At 44.3% G+C, this 13,398-nt stretch overlaps 1 pseudogene; it reads right to left on the reverse strand.

The window, feature by feature from the left end:
- Window positions 1–895: 895 nt before the first annotated feature.
- LOC136646466 (5S ribosomal RNA) lies at window positions 896–1,014 on the reverse strand (annotated as a pseudogene).
- Window positions 1,015–13,398: the final 12,384 nt, after the last annotated feature.

Consider the following 13,398-nt stretch of genomic DNA (forward strand, 5'->3'; position numbering starts at 1 on the left):
GTTTCTAAATATGTAAATATGTGCTAAAAATGGAACTGGGTGTATTTTAGGGCCAGAAAACCAGATTTGTACATAGCACTAAAGATCTGATGGCTTCATAGATTTATCCAGTGGCATTATGCTGTTTGCTGGCTGCCTAATGGATGTGAACTTTGTTAACTTCCTCTACCTTTTATGTATAGCCGCAGCACACTGAGTTGATGCTTTCAATCAGCTAGCCACAATCACGGCAAGGGTTCTTTCCCATGTGGTAACAGCTCATTTAGAGAGCAATAATGTGCAAATATTTTTTGCTGTACAGAAAAAGGGGAGGGGTGAAAGGGGCTTCCTGGTGCTGAAATCAAGGCACGAAAGAGTGAAACCTCAAGCTAGAGAGTGCTTGCCAAAGGTTATGGTTTCTCAGTGTGATCACACAGCTTTCAGTGGTTACCCAGAGAGGCGAAAGAAAGAACACAAAACATTACATTGAAAATTCTAATAGTGCTCCTAGCACTGGTGGATCTGGGGACTGGAGTTCAGATGCAGATAGCAGTTTCATGTTGAAATAGCTTGACGCCACTTTGACAGACTGGCAAAGGGAATCTCACTGAAGTGCCCGATGCTGTGGAAAATGGGATGTGGAGGGGCAGGTGAAGAATGCTCATTGGGATGCAAAAGGAGGAAGGAAACACACATGGCTGCTGTGCATTTTTTTTTCTTCTCGAAAACCTCAGACATCACAATCTGCCACTGGCCTCTCTCTACAAATAATTCTTGAGCAACTAGCAATGACTTCATTTAATGACCTCACCTCCTATTTTGAGAAATGCAGTGGTAAGAAGTGTTCTTGTAAGGGTGGCCCAATCAAGACCCCAGAAATGGTTGGCAACCTTCAGTCTCAAAAGACTATGGTATAGGCCTACAGCACCCAGTATTCCCAGGCGGTCTCCCATCCAAGTACTAACCAGGCCTGACCCTGCTTAGCTTCCAAGATCAGACGAGACTGGGCATCTGCAGGGTAATGCTTGTGTAAAACAAGCACTTGTGGCTGGCACTCGGGTAAAACAAGATTTGTGCTCTGCTGTTTGACATTACTGTAACCGGGATTATTCTTTTAAAGAAACACAGTGGCATATCTTGAGATGGCGCCCATATCAAAAGTCTTGACTTGGCTGACTGGATGAATTTTCTGCAACTGATCAACACTTCTGAAAAAAGTTACAAATAGAGATAACTCCAAACAGAAAATCCATCATTCCTTAAGAGGTATAAGTGTGCACGTTACACCATTCATTTCAAAGGAGTTAGCATACCTGCCCACAGAAATGAACAGATACCTGGATTTCCTCTCTTTCTAGCAACGTGTGTAGCAGCTTTGTAGGCAAGGGAGTTGTAAACACACATCAAAGCTCCTGCTCCCACAAGGAACAGCTGCATCAGAGCAAATTATGCCAAAATAAAAAGAAATCACATCTTGGATCTCGTTCTCAAGCAGCAATCTGTCATGAAATATTCAAAGGGGGAAAAGTGGCATATGCACATGGTCAGCAGATCAATCATGAATGATCACTAAGGACCAGAAAAGTATCCGTTTGTATTCTCTAACTGTAATAACACAAAAGAATTCAATACACATAACACTATGGGACAACATGATATAGTTGAATGTACTCAGAATTAAAATATTATTGTTACAACCCAAGATGAAGACTCTTCAAACTGCTCTATGAAAATGATAGCTTATGCAAAAATAAAAAATAAAAAAGATCAGATACGATTATGGGCATTTAACAGGAACTATTGCATTAAGGTTGTTTTTTGTCCTGTATAGGTGTCCCCCAGTATCCACAGGGGATAGGTTGTTGTTGCTTCCACAGATACTAGATACCAGGGATAACAGCAAACCCTGCTTCAAATCTCCCCCCACACTTATGACTCACTTCTCTTCATTTACCTAGGCTTTGCAAAACTCAGCTTTCTTGCTTTGCTTACACAAAGTTGCAAAAATGAAATCAAACACTGAGATCAGAGCTGCTAAACCAGCAGTTTTCAACCTTTTTCATCTCATAGCACACTGATAAGGCACTAGAATTGTCAAGGCACACCACCAGGTTTTTGACAAGGCACACCATGCTGCCAGTGGGGGGACATGTCCCCCATTGGCCCTGCTAATAAATGACCTTCCTCCAAATTCCTGTGGCACACCTGTGGATCACTCATGGCACACCAATGTGCCATGCCACAGTGGTTGAAAATGGCTGTGCTAGACTAATGCTGCAGGAGGCAACAAAGAGAACACTAACAGGAATTGGACAGCAGAGGAAGCAGAAAGACCGAGAATACTAGACTCAACCTCCTGTCAGTTCTCTCTGTTGCTTACTGTAGCATTGGTCGAGCAGCTCTAAATCTAGTGTTCTCAAGCCGCAGAAACCAGCCAGGGGAGCCACAGAATCCTCATGAAAAATTAGCTGCCCTATACAATATTTAGGGCCTATACAAGGATTGTAGCCCTAATGGGAATCTGCAGCCAATGGTCCAGTAGGCCAAAGGAGCTGCCTGTCAAAAACATTTGGGAACCACCTCTGTATGGGATGAAAAGCAACTTGGCAAGAGCAGAGTTATATTTGGACAACAGGAAACAGTTAAGCAACCCCATTCCCACCACCTCCATAAGGACTGCAGCTTCCCAAAGGTGCTTTTCATTGGGGAAAAAAATCATCAGGAAAAATAATTAAACAACTAAATGCAATATGTAATTTGTCCCTAAGCCTCTGCTATCAAACAAAGAGGGAAAATGGGTGATTTCTTCTTCACATATGCTAATTATGTGACTATTTATAATATCCTTCTGATTAGCATTTTGGTTTGATTTTTTAAGAAAGAAAAGTCCACCAGCTGGAATGTTTAAAACTGACCAAATGATAACCTAAAGGCAACAGAAACTGTACGAGAGGTTCACAGAAAAATGAGATCACTGGAGCAAAATTACAGCTGACATGAGTGCTCATCTTTTGAGAGTGATCATGATCACGAGGTCTTCTTTCTTAAGTGCACATATTAACCTTTGCACATGAACTGATGCCTTTGCTTTGATGATAGAAAAGCAGCTATTATCCTGCCATCCCAAGCAGAATTTCTCAGAAAAGCTTCCTACGAGCGACAAATCAAGAAGACCAAAAGACCTATATCACCGCAAGGTTGCTGTCAGTGTTATAAGATTATCTCAAATGAAGAATAATGTCAACCTGGGCTGGAGGGGAAGTGACAGAAAGACATCTAGGGACATCTCAAAATAAATGGTCAGTATCTCTCCCACCTCACCTCTCACAGGTGCTGAATCACTGGTAAGACACTAACCTCTCTAAGCTATGAAAGCTTAACAGGGAGATGGCAGGATTTCCCTTTTATATTAAAAAGGAATGTGTGGCTCAGCAGGGTTATGACATGCACAGAGGTGCTGTGGGAGCAGAGCTCTGGGTAAAAATGGCTCCATTTTGCTGGCAGGGAAGGATGGAAAGACATGTCGAGTTAAAGCTTAGTGCAAGTAATAGAGTGATTCAGTTTGCCCTCCAGCAATCCTAGGGCCCCTACTGTCAGCACAGCACAAGCCCAAGGCTAGCCAAAGGACTTATGCTGCTACTTTCATGCCTAAGACAAAACAAAAAATAACACAAAACTGAAATATAGGAGTACCCCTGGGACAACAAAGCCTTGGGTGAAAAGACCAAATTTAGTTGCCATTGTGATAAATGTGTCTCTCCTCTGTACTTAATCTCTTGGAGGACATGTTTTGTTTGACATTTAAAGATCCACAGCTTCCAAGTAGTCCCAGCACTCTCTTGGGATTTTAATGTCAAGAAGATGCCACCAACTGTTACTTTCAGTTTTCAACAATAATGACAATTTCTGTGGCAGTGTAAGCTCTAGTGGTCAGTGATGCGGTGGAGCATTTTTCCTTTGGCTGACGGTGACAAGGATGAAGCAAGAGAAGAAACACATTTTAAAAGAAAATAAATGTTACCATTTTTTGAGTGGTTAATAATGGTCCCAATAGATCTCATTTCAAAAATAGAGAGGATAGTAAGCAATCAACATGAGCACTGTAGTCCAGGGCTTTCCAAACTTTGTAGGGTCGCAACCTGCCTTATCCTCTATGGTGGGTTGCAATGCTCACGGTGGTACTGGAGGCCACTCTCAGTCCGCAACCCACTCTACGTGCTTCTGCAGGCCTCACAATGGCCGTCAGAAGCCACTTCCTGTTTTTGGAAGAGAACTGGAAGTGGCTTCTGAAAACCAGAAGTTGCTTTCAGAGGCTTCTGAGAGTCATTCTGAGGTCCACAGAGACCTGTAGAACAGGTACCCAGGTCAGGAGAGGCTTCTAGAGCAGGGGTCTCTAAAGCTTTCGGCTGAAGGGTCGCATCAAATATCTGGCACAGTGTTGAGGGCCAGAAAAAAATTAAATATAAAATTTAAATAAATACATTAGAGTTGGAACTTAAATGAATGAAAGGATTCAGATGTCCAGGATTTCTCCAAGAACCAATACAGCCCAATAAATAAAGCCCACACTTAAATGGACCCCCATTCCCCCACCCCACAAGCACAACTCTGGTTGTGTTTAGTCAACAAAATCAGAGGCTCTCAGAGGATCAGAGGCTGGCCGCGGGCCAGATAGAGGTTCTCCACAGGCTGCATCTGGCCCCTGGGCCGGGGTTTGGAGACCCCTGTTCTAGAGGCTCAGATAAGTACTGGGACTTTCGGAATGGCTCCTATTTGAAGCCAAACCAGCACAGGAGTGGGCTGGACGGTCCAGATTATGATCCAATAAGCTTGGGCTCGTGACCCACCAGTGGGTCACAAACCACACTTTGGGAAGCACTGGTGTAATCTATAGGAATCAAAACACATAGCGAAACCTGCACAACCTGCTTCACATCTGTACTTAGAATTGGAGAGGACAAAAGCCCACTTGGTCCATGTCCTTGATTGGTAGCAAGACTAGTCACCCATAAACTGAGCTTATATACCAATCCACACAGTGCATCACAAAGCAGTAGAAATCAGATTACAAAAGGTGCACATAGCTTCAGGCCACCTGAGCAAACTGTCCAAACCAAAAGTATCCAAGTAAAGCAAATGGCTCCTTTCCTTCTGTATAAGGGCCTAGCCAATAGGAGCACCCTCCTCTAATAGTTAAACTGCCTGTGTCCTCAAAGTATGCCTCTGGGTCAGGCTTCCTAAGGACATCCACTTCCCTCTACTGAGGAGAAACAGCATCTTTTACAAAAGATAACTGGGAGTACATTCATGACACTTTCTTACTGCTGATTCGTTCACATAACCCTCTCGATTCCTGGTGGGAAAATGCCAGCTCATTGCTGATTTTCAGCCAGATCAAGGCAGTGATGCATTTATGATGAACTCAGCATGGGTTGTGTGAAATCCATGGCACATCACCACTAAGCAACCTTGAGGTGGAAAGAGAGTCCAGGGTGGCTTTTCCTGCACCTGCTACAGGCTGAGGGGATCACATTACTCAGCTCTCTGGTGGCTTTAAAAGAAGCAGAAAAAACAAGCTCTCTTGTTGCATTCTGCTCACTACCTCTGTTTTCTGATATATTGACTCGAGTTGCTTTGTTTTTGCTGTTTACAATCTCTGCTTGAACTCAAGTGTCTTAAATCGCAATGGCAACTTTCCTGCTCTGGCCTCCCCTTATAGCTGTGCTGTGGCTCTTCAAATACTGAAGAAGCTCTTTGCCATGTGCTCACTGACAAAAAATGATGCATAATTCATGCAGGAGGCAGGTTACAATGTGGCCGATGGTTTTATTATGCAGCAGTCCAGGGAAGTGTAAACAAAGGCGTGAGGAAGCCCAGTCAGATGTCAGAGATTGGTTTCTAAATCATCAATAGACATGCGGAAGAACCAAAGTGTGTCGCCAGGCATCAGGGAAGTATTCTCGCATAACTGCCCTATTGCAAGCTACAGACCATAGCACAATAAACGCAGGAATGTCTCAAAATATATAATTGTGAGTCTGGTGTCCTGTCCAATCCCACCATCTCCACGGACCTTATTAAACAGCCTTATTTTCTACCTTAAGTTTTATGCTACTTATTTGCCTGAAAAGAAGCCATCTCAGTTATTTTCATAGTGCAGAACTACAAAGAAAACTTACTCCCTATGCCAGATCATCTCGGTATCTATTCTTGCCAACACTGCTCATTCACATGCAGTTGTGTGTTCTTCCATGTCTCACGCAGGCACACACACAGAGCGAGAGACTCAAATTGGGGGAATTAGCAATACTTGTAGAGTGGGAGGTCAAATTCAACAGTGTCTGACAGTTTTTGGATCATTGGCATGGGTGAGTGGTTCAAACAGCCTCTAAATTCCTCTACCAGTAAACATGAGATTGAGCTTTTTAAAAGAAGATAGAGTTTATTAAAGAATATCCGCAAACAAAGAAAAGGCACATTTACTTTCAGTTACTTTGCTAGGGAGATCAGATGCAGAACTTTAAATGGCTGCACATGAATGAAATGCTTGTTGACAGGAGAGAAAGCACTCAAATGGTGTTATCTTGAACTGGGTTTCCTCCCCAGTCAGCCAGCAGAAAAAAGGTAATTTAGTGGGAAGCTTTGAAACATGCACATGAGAACGGAGGCCTTTAAGGGCAGGAAGGAGGATCTGTTATGAGAACAAAAAGAAGTGACAGAAGAGAGATTACCAATCCTATTCTGCTGGCTAGGTTTTAAGTACCAAGTCTGCATACATGCCTTACGTACGTACATACCTGCATACTTATGTACAAAGGTTTTGAGTACGAAGCAATGGCTGGGCTGCATGACTGAGAAAAGTTGAGTGCAAAGTTTTCCTTGAGCCAAAAATATAGCTCCTCTGGCGGGTAAGGGCAGCTTGGCCAGTGTTTGGATCTGCAAACAATACTACAGCTGGGAGCTTCTTTAATCTGATATAAATTTGTGGTCTCAAAAGATGTGCCTTTAGCCCCTGGCTTCTCTCACTAACTTCAGTGGCAAGTCAGTCAAGAACCTTATGCTGATCAGGTCACAGGTCTCCTGAGCAGTTGAGAAGCTCTCCACCATACCCTTCTCAGAGTGCTACACAACAGGAGACAACCATCTCCACCATGACCAAGCAGCTGGAAACTCATCAAAGGCCAATTGACCTCACCTCTTAGGATAACTGGCATCTGTTCTCCTAAGCAGCCATTTTTGGGTGTGGGGATAACGCTGGCCTAGCCACAAAAAAGTTCAATTCATCCAACTTCCTTGTGTTTCTATCTGTTTTATAGGCTTATTTGTATTTTGCACATTCATTGTAGCCAGCTTTGAGAACAAACATGATTGAAAAGTAGGTCAAACATATCACAAATAAATGAATATCTAAGGACAGCCAAGTTGTCTCAGAATCATATAGCATTTGCAGTCTCTGGATGCATTTCTACTCTAGGACCACTGGAAGGAGCAGAGGATCAGAATGCAATTCACAGAAGGCACTAAAGAAATTTGAAGTTTGGATAAATATTTGGTATGATTCTTAAGTGGGGGGAGAAATCCCCACATCTGTGAACACCTTATTAGCATATTCACATAGATGTTTATTCATTATTCATAACTCATATTTCTTTGCATTCATGAATTCATAATTTGCTGCTTTGTATTCATGAATCGTAATTTGTTACCTCGTCAATCGAAAGTTATGAATTGAAACTTGTTTATGTAACTTGTGGTGAATTAACTGCGTATCGCATCAAGCACCGCACTCCTGGAAACTAAATGTCTGCTTTGATCTTATTCAAAGCTTTCAGAGTAAATTAAATGAAGTGAAACTGTCAAAGCAAATTAAACCAAGTCAAACGTCTCACAAGTTGCAAATGTATGTAAATATGATAGCTCTGAAGTCAGAAATCTGGGGCCTCTATCTAAGGAGGTCACCAATCAGTCTTTCTGATAATGGAATGATGATGTGCCACATGAAGCCTGTGCACACAGGCCAAGGTTATACATACCATACAAAAAGAATATCATTTATGTGCCAGTTAGGTGAAGCTTTGGAAAGCCATGCCTTTGGCAAACAGACAACCACTGTATGTGCTACAATTTAAAGGAAGCCTGGATGTGTGGAGCCTTGAGTAATCATTCTCTTACATGCACTTATTTATGCAATGAATCCCATGGGTTGTGTGTCACAGTTATCACCCAGAGAGTCAGGGAGAGATTAGGGGACATTCTAAACCCTGGCAAGATGAAACCCACACCTTCCTTCACCAGCCTAACCTACCTAGCCCTTGAGGATAACAACTCCATAACCACCCAGTTTCTTTTGAAATCCATTGCCTTTGTCAATAAAAGGTATTGCACTTAATTTCCAAAATAGAAAAAAACTTTATTACAAGAAAAGATTAGTGCTTAAGGGAGCCCTTGTTGCTCCATAAAATTAGTAACATGCACTTACAGTAGCATTCAAAACAAGAAAAGTTAGCTAGCTTATCTACAGGATTGTAAGGTTACAATTGTAAGGTTACAAAAGAAATGTAAGAAGGTGATACGGGAGGCCAAGCGAGACTATGAGGAACGCATGGCAAGCAACGTGAAGGGGAATAATAAAAGCAAATATGTTAGAAGCAGGAAACTCGCCAGAGAAGTGGTTGGCCCTCTGGATGGTGAGGGAGGGAAAGGGGAGATAAAAGGAGACTTAGAGATGGCAGAGAAATTAAATGAGTTCTTTGCATCTGTCTTCACGGCAGAAGATCTCGGGCATATACCGCTGCCCGGACGGCCCCTCCTGACCGAGGAGTTAAGTCAGATAGAGGTTAAAAGAGAAGATGTTTCAGACCTCATTGATAAATTAAAGATCAATAAGTCACCGGGCCTGATGGCATCCACCCAAGAGTTATTAAGGAATTGAAGAATGAAGTTGCAGATCTCTTGACTAAGGTATGCAACTTGTCCCTTAAAACAGCCATGGTGCCAGAAGATTGGAGGATAGCAAATGTCACGCCTATCTTTAAAAAGGGAAAGAGGGGGGACCCGGAAAACTATAGGCCGGTCAGCCTAACATCCATACCGGGTAAGATGGTGGAATGCCTCATCAAAGATAGGATCTCAAAACACATAGATGAACAGGCCTTGCTGAGGGAGTCAGCATGGCTTCTGTAAGGGTAAGTCTTGCCTCACGAACCTTATAGAATTCTTTGAAAAGGTCAACAGGCATGTGGATGTGGGAGAACCCGCAGACATTATATATCTGGACTTTCAGAAGGCGTTTGACACGGTCCCTCACCAAAGGCTACTGAAAAAACTCCACAGTCAGGGAATTAGAGGACAGGTCCTCTCGTGGATTGAGAACTGGTTGGAGGCCAGGAAGCAGAGTGGGTGTCAATGGGCAATTTTCACAATGGAGAGAGGTGAAAAGCGGTGTGCCCCAAGGATCTGTCCTGGGACCGGTGCTTTTCAACCTCTTCATAAATGATCTGGAGATGGGGTGAGCAGTGAAGTGGCAAAGTTTGCAGACGACACCAAACTTTTCCGAGTGGTGAAGAGCAGAAGTGATTGTGAGGAGCTCCAGCAGGATCTCTCCAGACTGGCAGAATGGGCAGCAAAATGGCAGATGCGCTTCAATGTCAGTAAGTGTAAAGTCATGCACATTGGGGCAAAAAATCAAAACTTTAGATATAGGCAGATGGGTTCTGAGTTGTCAGTGACAGATCAGGAGAGAGATCTTGGGGTGGTGGTGGACAGGTCGATGAAAGTGTCGACCCAATGTGCGGTGGCAGTGAAGAAGGCCAATTCTATGCTTGGGATCATTAGGAAGGGTATTGAGAACAAAACGGCTAGTATTATAATGCTGTTGTACAAATCTATGGTAAGGCCACACCTGGAGTATTGTGTCCAGTTCTGGTCGCCGCATCTCAAAAAAGACATAGTGGAAATGGAAAAGGTGCAAAAGAGAGCGACTAAGATGATTACGGGGCTGGGGCACCTTCCTTATGAGGAAAGGCTACATTGTTTGGGCCTCTTCAGCCTAGAAAAGAGGCACCTGAGGGGGGACATGATTGAGACATACAAAATTATGCAGGGGATGGATAGGGAGATGCCCTTTACACTCTCACATAATACCAGAACCAGGGGACATCCACTAAAATTGAGTGTTGGGCGGGTTAGGACAGACAAAAGAAAATATTTCTTTACTTAGCGTGTGGTCGGTCTGTGGAACTCCTTGCCACAGGATGTGGTGCTGGCGTCTAGCCTAGACGCCTTTAAAAGGGGATTGGACAAGTTTCTGGAGGAAAAATCCATTATGGGGTACAAGCCATGATGTGTATGCGCAACCTCCTGATTTTAGAAATGGGTTATGTCAGAATGCCAGATGCAAGGGAGGGCACCAGGATGAGGTCTCTTGTTATCTGGTGTGCTCCCTGGGGCATTTGGTGGGCCGCTGTGAGATACAGGAAGCTGGACTAGATGGGCCTATGGCCTGATCCAGTGGGGCTGTTCTTATGTTCTTATGTACTGAGTTACCAACACTCCATCAGCTGCCTTTTAGCACACTGCAGCATAAGGTCTGCCCACCCAAGCTTCCTCCTCTGCTAACCCAGTCTCTCTCTATGAACCCACACCCAGGTATACTCTAAATTACAAATTAGCCATACCTGAATAGCCTCAGTCTTCACTTAGCAACCAGCTTAAAACCTCCCTTAAAGGAAAAGGCCACTTGCCTACCCTATGACATAGTGTGCACTGTGCAGTAGAGGTAGGGGGTTGGTGGGAGAGCAGAGCCCCAGTAGTTCTTCTATAAGCAGGGCCCTCCAAACCACGGGCCGGATTCTGTGCACCAAGAAAAGTTACTCAGCCATGACACAGTGGTGGCAACGCCCACTGTCTCCCTTCGTTGTACCCAATCTTTGTAGAAGCTCATATCAGGCAGCCACTTCCCATGGGAGAATGGGGTGCAGAGTCTTCTGGGGTGATTGGAAGTGGCTGACCAGTGTGAGTTTCTACAAAGATCAAGTGTGGCAATGGCAGGTGGGATGGTAAGGTTTTGCCACTGCCCTGCCACATCCAAGAGGCTTTTCTTAGTGCACTGTGAGCTGTAATTTGGAAGCCCCTTTTCTAAAGCAAGACCAGTGACGTCGTCGTCATCAGAAGTGCTCAGGTTCTGTCTCTGAAACCTTTTTCAAAGTTTAAATGAATAGAATACACATTAGGCTCAGTAGGAGGAAAACTGAGAAATTTGCCTTGTGAGACACTGTGGGCACCAGTCTAACCAGGTCTACTCAGAAGTAAGTCCTATTTTGTTCAATGGGGCTTACTCTCAGGAATGTGTGGTTAGGATTGCAGCCTATGTAGCTTCTGTTACATTAGCAGCTCAATCCCACCTTGGGCTAGGTCTGCCAGGGACCAGGCAGCAGCAGAGAGGTAAGCAAAGGCCTTGCATACAGGGCCTGCTACTGAGAAGACCTGTTCCAGACCCTGATTTGCACCTGAAGGCAGTGGCTCCACTGAACAGGGCCTTTATTGCCACTTTTCATGTCTTTCTGCTTCCCATAAATAAGAGGTGGGAACAACTCTATTCATTTTGGGAGTCACACAGCTTCTTGTGAATGCTTCTGGTAAGATCCCAAATTGGTGTGCATCTCAGTGTTAAACTACATGTTATGAGAAGTATGTATTTAAGGCTGCCTTTGTTTTGTGTGTGTGCACGCACATGTGTGTTTGAACTTTTTGTGGAAAGTGGTATATAAATACTGCTAATAATTAATAATAATATTTCACTATAAGTGGCAGTTGCAGAGGTGGGGCAGGACAATTGTGTTGGAGAAGTGCTCGTTCTGGAATGTCCACCATCACTGGGACTTGTGCGGTTACACATCACTGTGCTATCCCATATGGTGATGTAGAAGACTGGAGAAAAAGAAGAAAGAAACGATGCCAAGGAGTTCCTTCATAGACAGGCTTAGACCACTGGAATAAAATATGTTTTCTCATTATAAGGCCAGATACACTTTGGGCCTATGTCAGGGTTCCCTCTGCTGAGACAGTGATATGGTAGTGAGTTGCAGTTCTGACTCCTCTCTTAGGACCCGATCCTGAGCCTAGTGCACTGGCTTACCACCGGCACACATTGTCACAAATGTGTGTTTGCAAGCCCTTACCGCAGGCCAAGCGCCAGAGCTAGCCCAGTGCAAGCTGGTGCTGGGCCCACATTCTGCTGCTCAGGGGTCGCCTGGACTGCCGGCTGGTGAAGAGGTGAGTGAGTGGGGACATGGATGGAGGTGGGAGGGGGCATTCCAGGGAAGGAAGAGGTGGGGGAGGGCAGATGGAGGGCAGGGAGTAGGTGTGGCAGGGGAGACAGCAGGGTGGGCAGGAGGGAGCAGGACTGGCAGAGCTTAGTTCCACCTGATCCTGAGCCTGGTCAGGCTGCATGGCTGTTAGTAAATAGACTAAAGATCTCTACCTGTAGTCTGCTTGTATGTTTAATTTAGAACTGCTGCAGTCAGGGCCGGCCTTAGGGCAATGTGGCCTATGTCATGACATTGGGCCCTGAGCTGGATCAGTGGGTGAATCTCCCACTGCTGTAGAATCGCCCATCTGGCAGCCTGTGAAGGCAGTGCAGTGAGCACAGTGTGGGCTTGCTTGCCCTCTCCTGGGACTGTTTGACCTTAAATGGTCCTCCCAGAAGAAATTGGCGGTGATGTTATGTCACTGCCAACTATTTCTGGGTGCCATGCTTTGCACACAGCACCACAAGCATCTGGCTCACCACAGCTTTAGCTGCTGCAGCTGCCTGGTAAGTGGGGGGCACCACGCAAGCACCCCACAATGGGCTTTGCTGGTCATGGGGCTGGCCCTGGCTGCAGTATCATATGATATCTTCATGACTTCCCAATACCTGGTGCCCTTATATTTCATGACAGCTATTCAGAGTATAATGATTGTTTTTATTCTCCTAATGTTCTTCCAAAGCATTTATGGTAATGCTTTAACAAAAGCAGTAGCATGAAGTTTCCGACAGGCATGGCAGATTATCAACTGTGCCCCGTTGGAGTTTACTACTAATTCCAGGAAACCGTACCCACTTTACCGACACCGGTTTCAGATTGGCAACAATGCTTTGATTAGAAATGCACAAAGTACAGAGATGTCATAAATAAATAATGTAGCTGAGCATCTGGGTACCATTTCCCAAGCAGTCATAAGAACTGGAATCAGTTCCAGTTAAATCATATGCAAGAACTTTAAGTTGAGCATCCATATGTTTTGTGAAATTTATACTGAAATATCCTACAGGGGGAAAAAATGTGACATTTTTACAAAGGGTTACATCTTCCGTCATTTAAGCTAGTTTTACATGGTCTGATTTATAACAATGAATTACTGTGGTTCTGTGGGCTA

This window comes from Tiliqua scincoides, chromosome 3 (genome assembly GCF_035046505.1).
Source record: "Tiliqua scincoides isolate rTilSci1 chromosome 3, rTilSci1.hap2, whole genome shotgun sequence".
NCBI lineage: Eukaryota > Metazoa > Chordata > Lepidosauria > Squamata > Scincidae > Tiliqua > Tiliqua scincoides.